The sequence below is a fragment of the Marmota flaviventris genome, chromosome 3 (genome assembly GCF_047511675.1).
Source record: "Marmota flaviventris isolate mMarFla1 chromosome 3, mMarFla1.hap1, whole genome shotgun sequence".
NCBI lineage: Eukaryota > Metazoa > Chordata > Mammalia > Rodentia > Sciuridae > Marmota > Marmota flaviventris.
Window position 1 is genome coordinate 15,803,008 of NC_092500.1, and position 10,801 is coordinate 15,813,808.

Below are 10,801 nucleotides of genomic sequence, written 5' to 3' on the forward strand. Positions count from 1 at the left end.
AGTGTCTGAGAGTTTGTTTTTTTCCACATACTTGCCAGCATTAAAAAAAAAATTATTAGCATTCTAGCTGGGTTGAGAGTCTCATGTTAGTTTTGATTTTCATTCCCTGATGGCATTTTTTCCATACATTTGTTGCCCATTCATATTTCTTCTTCTGAGAAAAGTCTATTCAGATCATTTGCCCATTTTAAAACCAGATTTCCTGTTCTTTGTTGTTGTTACTAATTGCATGGTAAATTTGTTGCAATCCATACAACAAATTTCACGGTCATCAATTGAAGGTTTGTGGAAACTCTGCATCCAGCTAGTCTGTCGGTGCCATTTTCTCAAAAGCATTGCTCTCACTTCATGCCTTTGCATCACATTTTGGTAATTCTTGCAACCTGTCAAACTTTTTCATTATTATTATATGTGTTATGGTGATCTGTGGTCTTTGATATTACTGCTGTCATTATCAAAATAATAACATCATCAGCTTGGGCAAAGCTGATTCCAATCCTTGTGGTTGATTTTGAGGGATTCAAGAACTCAATGGAGGAAGTAACTTCAGAGGTGGTAGAAATTGCAAGGGAACTAGAATGAAGAGTGGAACCTGACAGAGTGACTGAATTGGTCAATCTCATGACAAAAATATAACGAATGAGGAGTTGCTTCTGTGGATGAACCAAGAAAATGGTTTCCTGGGATAGCATCTACTCCTGGTGAAGACCACGTGAACATTGTGGAAATGACCAGAAAGGATTTAGAAAACTACACAAGCTTCCATAATAAAGCATGGTCAGGATTTGAAAGGATGCCTCCAGTTTTAAAAGAAGTTCTACTGCAGGCAAAATACTATCAAATGGCATCACATGCTACAGAGAACTATTTCATGAAAGGAGGAATCAATCCATACAACAAATTTCACAGTTGTCTTATTTTAAAACATTGCCAGAGTCATCTCAACCTTCAGCAACCACCATCTTGACCAGTCTGCAGCTCAGCATTGAGGTGAGATTCTCCATCAGCAAACAGATCATTACGACTTGCTGAAAGCTCAGATGATTGTTAGCATTTTTTTTAATCAATAAAGTATATTTTTTCCTGTTACTGTCTTTATCTTTTTTCCACATTCTTATCAGTGCCTTATAGATGGAAAATGTTTAAATTAAGTACGCCTAATGGACATTTTTAAAACATAATGCTATTATTGCACACTTAATAAAGTATATGTAACTTTTATGCATACCGGGAAGTTGAAAATCTAGCTCAACCAATTGTATTGCAATTTGTTCACTTTACTGTGGTAGTTTGGAACTGAACCTGCATCGCCGCCACGGTGTGCCTGTACAAACCCTGCAGAGAGTCAATAGTGGAGGGAAACAGAGTGAGCAGGTATCAGTGTAGAGTTTAGGGAGAGAGGCAGAAGTTCCCATGAAAGAGCTCGGTCTCGGACTGTGCTTGAAGGATGGATCTACTACTTCAAAGAAGTTTTTCTTCAATATGTAATTCTATGTATGTACAGTTACTTGCAAATTACTTTTCTAATTTATTCACTTATTGGGATGGGTTATTCTCTTCTTGGGGATTGAGAGTGGGCTTTGGCTCTAAAATGAAACAGAGCAGACTGAATCCTGGCTCTTGGACTTATCAGCTGTGTGGCTTTAGGCAAGTTACTCAAGGTCTCTGAGACTCAATGTCTTCATTAATAAACTGGAGATAATAAAAAATAACCATCTTATAGAATTGCTGAAGATGTAAATAAAATAATCAAAGAAAGGGGCTTTGCATAGGCCTGGCATAAGAGAAATACTTAATAATAATCCGTGGTGTCCACTTTTTTATGTCAATTTATTGACTGTGACTTGGAAAATAGGTTTTCCTCTATCAGTGATTTTACACATGAAGAAGAAAACCACAGTTAACATGTTGGAGTCTATCTTCCCAGTTTTCAGTCAATGCATAATTTAGGTGGCTTCCCCACCCCCTTTTGTATTGCCAGTCATTTTGAATATAAAATTTAAATCTTAATTTTCATTTAGTTAGTGTAAGAATTCTTTCCATCTTATTGTGATTTCTTCAGAAAAATTTTAATGACGTCAATGCATTAAATCGAGTTGGTGTATTACAATTTACTTAATCATTCTCCTATTGTTAGACATTTATATGGATTCCAATTTTATTCCTCTATTCTAAATAGCTTAGTAATAAACAAATCTGTAGATAAACTTTTCCTTTCTTATGTATTATTTCTTGAGAACTGATTCCCAGACATTAAATCACTGATGCAGAAGGTAGGAACAGTTTGTGATCCTACTTGTTGCCAAAATAATTCTGAGGCCTGTGAAGGAGGGGATTCCACCTCCAGACCCCTCCCTCACGCCTTTCATCTTCCCAAGATGAGGAGGAGGAAGAAGCAGAGTATGATTAACCAGAGGGGCAGGCACTCACTGGGTCGCCTCTGCCAGTGGGTAGGTCACTGGGCAGAAAGAAATCCAGAGAAGGGCATCTGCGTCTTGTTTCTGCTAACTTGTTGAATGCGGTCTGAGGGGAAAGCTGGCCCAGAGCATGAACTGCCGGAGGAAGCCTGGACACTCCTTGTGCTCCTTCTCCTCCCACGGGCAGGCAGGCCTGGGACCCTCACTGGCCTGGGCTGCCTGAGGTCTAAGAGCCAGAGGTGCTTTCTGTCCAGGTCTCTTCCTCTGAGGCTGCAGGTGAATGCGCATGGTGCCGTCTTTCCCTGCAAGAGGGTCTCCCCAAGGCTCCGGTGTAGGGAGAGGGCTGCTCCAGGGGCTCAGGGGCAACTGTGCAGAACATTTTCATGTACAGAATTTTGCTTTGAGGGAGGGGCCAGCTAATAATGTTCCCCTTGGATTTTGCCTCCCTTCGGCACTGCCTGGGGAGGTTTCTTCTTTTGTAAATTAGAGATTAATGATAAAAAGTCTCATGTGGGATTAAGGGACTCCCACCCTCTCTGGCTCCCTTGTCCTAAATTCTCTGAATTGTTAGTGAAAGAAGAGTTGGTAAATATTTGACAACTGGCTTAGTTAACAACTGGCTCTCCAGGAAAGAAAGAAAGAAGGAAAGGAAGAAAGGAAACAAGAAAAAAAGGCCCTGAGTTGTAGTGTTGGGAAATTTCCGGGCACTACTGATTCCCACCATGGTTTTAGAGCAAATGCTTCTACCAGGACAGATTTCAAGGTCCAGCCACTTAATAACCAGTTTACAAAATTCCTGACATTTAGCAATAGTCTCTTGCAAGCAAGAGGAAGCCCTCTCTCGCACACTAAGGGTGAAAAACCGCGGGATGGGATGATTCACTCATTTCATCAACATGGGGTAAGAGCAGGGGCACAGACAATGACCTCCGCAAGGTGGGGAACCAGAGAAACTAAAGCCCGCAGGGTTCTCTCTGGAGACCAATCCCATGCTTTTTCCTGCTACAGATCCGCTCTCTCCATGTTTCAAGAGACGTGGCTGCAGGAAGCTTCCAGAGCTACCTCCTCACTGATTCACAGCCAGAGAAAAAGGAAGCCTTCAGAGCAGGAGAGAAATCCCCAGCGCAGCCCGGTCAGTCGTTAATCATGCATCACTTTCCCCTTGGAGCAGAAGGTGGGTGCACTGCCTGAGGATGGCGGGGTCTGTCGGATGGGGGCCGGAAGAACTGTGGCCAGACCAAACCAGTACTTCCCCTTACGCTGCTGACCATCTGGGTGCCACAAGGACACTCCTCCCATTTCTACTAGTCTTCAAAGTGGCTTAATCAATGACAGAACAGAGGAGCTACTTCACATTACATATTTTGGCATTATATTTTATAGCTTAAGAAAACTCAGCTAACTTTATAGGTAAAAAAGTAACCCATTGATATTTTAAGTGCTTCTATTTTTTTTATGCGGCAAGTGGGTTAGCAATATGCTATGTGTTAAATAATCATTATTTTGTCTTCTGTGAATTATGTTCTTGTCTTTTGCTCACTTATCTTCTGGAGTTGGAAGTTAGTTTTTAATTTCTTCACTCAGCAAATATTTACTTGTCTGCTGTACTAGGCCAAGCCTCTGTAGACACAAGAAATAAATAAGATAGAGAGCGTTCCCATCTTCAGAGTACTTACCCTCTATTTGTATGGCCTTTTAAAATAATAATATATGATCTTTTTTGTCATATGTACAACAAATAATTTTCCTGTGTGCTTTCTGTCATCTTCAATATAGCAGTTTACATGAATGTAGAAGTGCTTTACCACTGAGCTACATTCCTCGGCCCTTTTTATTTTTTGAGACAGGTTCTCACTAAGTTGCTTAGGGCCTTACTAAGTTGCTGAGGCTGGCCTCGAACTTGTGATCCTCCTGCCTCAGACTCCTAAGCTACTGGTATTTCCTTTCCCCTTTTAACAACCTTTTTCCTTATGCTTAGAGATTCCATTTCCCATCAACAATTTAAGAAATTATTTATTTATTTCTGGCTTTCCCTGGCATGATACTTTTACATTCAATTATTTTATAAATTTGTAATTTAGCACAGTGTTTAGCATGAGCAGAGTATTTACACTGGTTATTTCTCCAAATGTTTAACACTTCCTGCAGCCTTCCCTTCTCCTTGGATCTGTGTAGATGACAACAAAAAGAACTGTGATCAATGGGGACATGAGAAGAGGTATGTCAGGGTTTGGCAAAGGGCAGCTGTTATAGCTCTGCTTAGGGAATTTGGTATGGGAAATGGTGTGGATTGGGTTTGTCTGGAATATGGGGTCCCTATAGTGTAGTGACTCTTAACCAAGGTTGGGGAAACCTGTCAAACGGGGAGCTTTAAGAGATCCTCTCGCCTGGGCCCTACCATTAGTAGGTCTCCTATTAAGACAGAGGTCTGTCTGTTTTTAAAGCTCCTGTTATTGGGGCTGGGGATGTGGCTCAAGCGGTAGCGCGCTCGCCTGGCATGCGTGCGGCCCGGGTTCGCTCCTCAGCACCACATACAAACAAAGATGTGTCTGCCGAAAGCTAAAAAATAAGTATTAAAAAAAAATAAAGCTCCTGTTATCCCAGTGACTCATGAGGCTGAGGCAGAAGAATCATAGTTTTGAGAACAGTCTCAGCAATTTAGCAAGACCCTGTCTCAAAATAAAAATAAAATGGGATAGGAATATAGCTCGGTGGTAAAGTGCCCCTGGGTTCAATCTCCACTACACACACACACACACACACACACACACACAGGCACCTGATACAGGAAATTATGGGAGATAAATTGTGTTAGACAAGGTGGGAAGCAGAAAGAGAGAGGCATCAAGGCCAAGGTGAACTTAGCTACAGGTTCAGGAGGCCTCTGGAGGACCTCAAGAGTGTGGATGTGGACCCAGGCAGGTAGGCTTCAATCTCATTTTTACCCCTTGCAAACTGTATTCTGGGCAGATTGCTGGTTCTCTTCCATTTCCTCTTTTAAAAATTTTTTCCTCTTTTTTTTTTTTTTTTGGTTTTAAACAAACTTATAATATTTACCTAACAGGTTTGTGATGAGTCAATGGGAAACCAGCACCTGTCATCTGCGTGAATTCTCCCCTCTTCTTCTCCAGTGAGCCTTTGGCCCACGCCAGCCCTGCCTCCTCGCTGCCTTCATGATGAACGCACACAAGATATTTTCAAAGAAAACATGCCAATACAGGCCCAGATGAGAAACAGAGAGAGAATCGAGTTGTCCTTGAGTCCCAGAGAGCTTCAAAGGGGCTGCACCTTTTCAAAGAGGGACGTTTCTGCCTTAGAGAAATGGTGAGGAGCTCGACATTCACACAGGCCTTCCTTCAGAGCCTGGTTGCTCGGCAAAGGCAAAGTCCGGCTCCACCCTGGTGCACCTCAGCTGGGCCACAAACATAATCCCAGCCCCCGGGCTGCTTAACCCGAGAACCAAGGCAGCAGTTGTGAATAGGACGCAGCCACAGCTCTTTTCATAAAAGAGAATTCCTCCAGCAAGTTTGTTTACAGAGCAAAGATTCTCCCTCCTGGAGGGTGGGAAACAGCATTCCTTTTTGGAGGATCCAACTGCTTTACCTTCATGTCACTGATATTCATTCTGGGATTTGACAAATATTTATTGATATCTCCTCTGTTTGACAAGTCCTTTGGAACTGGCCTCTACAGGGTAATCATTTAAAATTGATTTTCATGCTGCCTTATATTATAAATTGATGGCAAATATTTATTTTGTGATTAGGTGCTCATCAGTATTCCTTGGAGGCCACCCACCCAGGAGGCAGTGTGGCTTGGCGAAGGGAGAGGGGACATAGAATCAGACACATGTGGTCTGACTCTTGATGGGTCTAGATGTGTGACGTTGGATGGACAGCTCAGACACTCTGGGCCTCAGTCTTACTTTTCTCTGAGAACATCTTTCTAACTCGAAAGCCAGTGCTCTCTTCCTCAAAGAGCCCCTTTCGGTTGGGTGGAGAGGAGGCAAGAGTTCATTGATCCTGGCAGACAGGAGTTGGCACAGTTTCAGAGGAACAGAGAGGAAGACTCCAGCAGGCCCAACCCGAGAGGGTGTGTTTGGGAATGAGAGTTAACACTGGGTTGGTGAAAGAAAAGTGTTTCTGTGTGGCACATGGATCACACCCCAAAAGCCCAGGTTGTAGGATAGGGGTTTTGGAAGCCCCTGGATGATGGTGGGGCTTGAATAAAAGCCTCCTATCAATAGAGTGCTCGCCTGCTTGTCCTTCACTGGACAAGCAGGCGAGCACTCTATTGATAGGATAATAATAATAATAATAATAATAATAATAATATTGATATTATTAGAGAAAATAACCAATAGAAAGATGGTGTTTTTCTTGCTTGAAGAAAGAACAAGGGGACCTGGGCTTATTCAAACAAGAAGAGCTTAAGTTAAAAGGTAATATTGGCTTCTTCGCTTGAGAAAGCCACAGAATTATCCTGTGTCGCCAAAGAGTCCCCTTTCTAGGAGACCTGAAGTCTCCTGGCTGGCAGAGGCTCAGAGGGGGTTCATTAGTGGCTCTCATTGTCTCCTACATACTGGATGAGTCTCCTGAACTCCCCAGACATGCTTGCTGGGTTGGAAGCTTCCTGGAGAGCTTTAGCTCATTTGTCCCCTGTCCCCGCTCCTACGCAGACACCTTTCAGAGGCTCATCTCAGATATCTGAGTTTCAAACAGCAGGCGCCTAATCCTGGTCACCATGTCCTAGGTGATATTCCAAAGCTGATGAGCATCCTGGGCCCAAAACCCAGGCACTTTCCCTGCCCCTGCTAGACATGGCCAGTAAATGAAGGGGCCCCAGGAACAGATCAGAAGTTACAGTCCAAACTCCTGGACTCCCTATCTTTTTGAAGATTGAGGAATCCAATCAAAGGGATATAATGGTGCATCTACGTACAATAGTGGTGTCACTTTAAGACCTACGGATTTCCAGAGCAAAGGCCAACCTAAGGAAACAAGTCTCTGATGCAGGTGAACTTCAAGGACAACCAGGTATTAATGGTTAGGGACAATGACCTGTGCAGGACAGCAAGCCCCAGTTCTTCTAGTAGTTACTAGTTACTGGCTCTTACTAGGTTCCAGGTCTTGTGCTGAGTATTGGCCTGGTGCTATGAGAGACACAGTGAGGATAATTGACAATCACAATAGTAACAGCCACATGTGCTGAGAGCTAGGCGCTGGGCATTGGGCTCATTTAATCTTTTATTCAATAAATAGAAGGGGCTCCACAGAGTACTTGCTAGATGAATTGCTCACTGACATCCACTGCGCACCTCCTTTCCCTTCTCGGGAAGGGACTTTGCTTTTGCTCTTTTCTCTGCCAAGAGGCTCTTCTGCTCCCTCCCTTCTTTCAGGTCTTTTACTCATGTGTCACCTCAGTGAGGTGTCCTTGACCTGCATCTCAACCCCATACCCTTCAGATCCTCCCCCCCATGTCCCCTCCCCCACCCAGCCCCTGATACTACTTAGCATACTGCTTTTGACTAATGGCTATTGTCTGGGCTCTGCTAATCTCAGAGCTCAATGAGGACAGGACTTTGGACCACTTTGTTCACTCCTGAGATCCCTTGTGTAGGTCACATGCTTGAATTTGTTCAGTGTTTGAATTGAATGAAAGAAATATTTTCCTAGTGTCAATGATATACCCCAGATAACAATGTGCAGCAAGGTAGCACAGTGGATAAGCAGACAAGGTGTTGCCAACTGAAGGCCCGAGGCCTGGGAGAGATACGATATTAAGCTAATTATGCAATAATCTCCATTCTCCTGAAACAGAACACTCTGGGTGCTTGACTTTATCTTTCACTGAAGCCTCACTAGAACCCCAGGTCGTGGGTACCATAATTCCCAAATTATAGAGCCTATCTTTGCTTTTTCTATGGCTACAAATACCCACATAGGTTCTAAATTACAAAAGGACTGGACTGACTTAGTTGGCACACAGTAAAGATAACTGTGCAACTTATAGCTCTGATGGCCTTTGGATGTTTATTATTTCCCATGAATCCTGTGAAGTGTTCATGCTACTTCTACAGGGGTTAGATAACTTAACCAGAGCCACATACATAGTAAGTCTTCTAGATAGGATCAAACCCAGTCTGTATGCTTACCACTCTTCCTCATTCTAAAGAACTTTGAGGTGGAGGGACTAAGTGGGGGATGGAGAGGTCATCCAGGACTAGACTTTATTATAATAGGAGGCAGTTGGGACTTTGATGTTGGAGGCTGGGAAGAAGACCTGGAACAAAGAACAAAGGCTTGCAGGTAGCCGTGGGGCAGGGAGCAGGGAGCGGTAGGCCTAAGGGAGGCCTGCTCCTCCAACCCCACCCTACTCCTGGTATTGTGGTTTGATTCTAATGAGGAGATAGAGCAGATAACCAGCAAGGCAGGGCCAGGATGAAAATCTTTTCTGGGAAGTATAGCCCTCCAGTTACCTCTCCATCTCATTAACTTAGGATTGGATCATCTCCATACACCCCTTCTGATTTTTTTTGTTACATTAGCAAAATGTATTTATACTGTTATCTGAGCCTCTCATAAAATGTTGCATTTTTCACCAGATACCTCTAGTACTAAACTCTCAAATCTTTGAGCCTTTCTCAACATCCTCTTAGGTACCCTGACAGAGTGGTGCAGAGAATTGGCATAGCATTCTAAGTCATGTACTGTCATATCCATTCTTTCCCCACCCCCAAATTCACATCGAAGTCCTCTAGTACCTCATAATGTGACTGCATTTGGAAACAGTCTTTAAAGAGGTGATTAAGTTTAAAGGAGGCTGTAGGGTGAGTCCCGATGCAACCTGACTGGTGTCCTTTTAGGAAGAGGAAATTTGGACACCTAGGGAGATGTGAGATCACGTGAAGGCACAGAAAGGTGACTATTCATTTACAAGCCAGAGAAAGAGGCCTCGAAAGAAATTAAACCTGCTGACCCCTTGATTTTGGACTTTTGGCCTCCAGAAATGTGAGAAAATAAATATCCATTGTTCCAGCTCAGTGCTCATTTGGTGGTATTTTGTTATAGAAGCTTGAGAAAATGAATACACCATCCATCTATTTGTCCTTCTGCCCATCTGTTCGTCCGTCCATCCATCCATCCATCCATCCATCCATCCATCCATCCATCATATGCTGAGTGCCTCCTACTGTCCAGGCAAACTACCTTGCACTGGAGATAAAAAGGGAACAGATCAGTCTTCTGCCCTGAAACTTCTATTGTGGAGAACAGTAAACAACTAGTCTATTAGAATGGTGAGTTCTACAGCCTAGGAGCTGGAGGTGTAGCAGGGATGGGTACCTTATCCAGGTTGGGAGGAAAGGCAGGAAAAAGATCAAGGAAGCTGAGTTCCTCATGGGAGGGTAAATTAGGGCAACTGCAGGGAAGCTGGGTCTGGCTAAACACAGAGGAGGAAGGGATTAGAGAGAGCAACCAGGCTAGAGAGAGGAAAGAGAAGGAGCCAGATTTGGAGGGATTTTAAAAAAATGTTTCGCTAGGGCAGAGGCTCTTATAATTTCTTTTCCTGCCTACAGCACCCCTAAGGAGTGAAATACTTCCACCCAGAGCACGATAAGAGGAGCCCTTGCAAAGGTGAATTGATTGAGGAAGGCTGGGATGTGGCTCCTCCCCTCCCTTCCCAACTAGACATTCCCACTGCTTCTGAAGTACCTGGGGTTTACCTGGGGTTTACTTACCCTTCAGGCCCTCTGTCCTCCTCTGTCTGTACATTTGTATGCCAGCTCAGAGAGTGAGTTTTAGGCTCAATTGCCTAGATTCTAGCCTGTTCTGCAATTCTTAAGTAGCGTCCCCTTGGGCAAGTGGTCCAGTGTCATGGGCACTGGATATGTGCTGCTGTGGTGCCTACACCAGAGACTCACTGAAATGAAAGGAGGTAATGAAGGTAAAACTCCTGGCACGGTGCCTGGCATTCAGCAAGCGATCAGTAAATACCAAAGACCACAGGGCGTGTGTCACTGAAGCTCTCTTGCAGCCCAGCAGTGGCAGCAATCATCCTGCTCATTGTCATAGATGTCATCACTGCCACCACTGTCACCATCCCATCACCACCATCTTACCATCGAATCACCCCCACCATTGCCACCATCATCACTGCCATTGTCATCGTTCCCAAGATCATAGTGCTGGAGCTCTTGGAGGCCATACTCATTGAGTTCCTTCCTTCCACTGTTCTCCCTCTTGGATGTCTTATGAAAGGGAAGGCCCTATGTAGACAAGTTTTAATAATGTGATATTTGTAACATTTTTTGAGCACTAGGCATCATTCTAGGCACTGGGGATAGAAGATAGAACTAAATAAAGTTCCTTTACATAGGGTGGTCA

General features: G+C 43.7%; 1 long non-coding RNA gene across 1 annotated transcript; it reads left to right on the forward strand.

The window, feature by feature from the left end:
* Positions 1 to 3,433: 3,433 nt before the first annotated feature.
* LOC139704981 (uncharacterized) lies at positions 3,434 to 6,219 on the forward strand. Its single transcript, XR_011706907.1, has 3 exons — positions 3,434 to 3,591; positions 4,566 to 4,635; positions 5,482 to 6,219. It is a non-coding gene; the product is annotated as an uncharacterized lncRNA (long non-coding RNA).
* Positions 6,220 to 10,801: the final 4,582 nt, after the last annotated feature.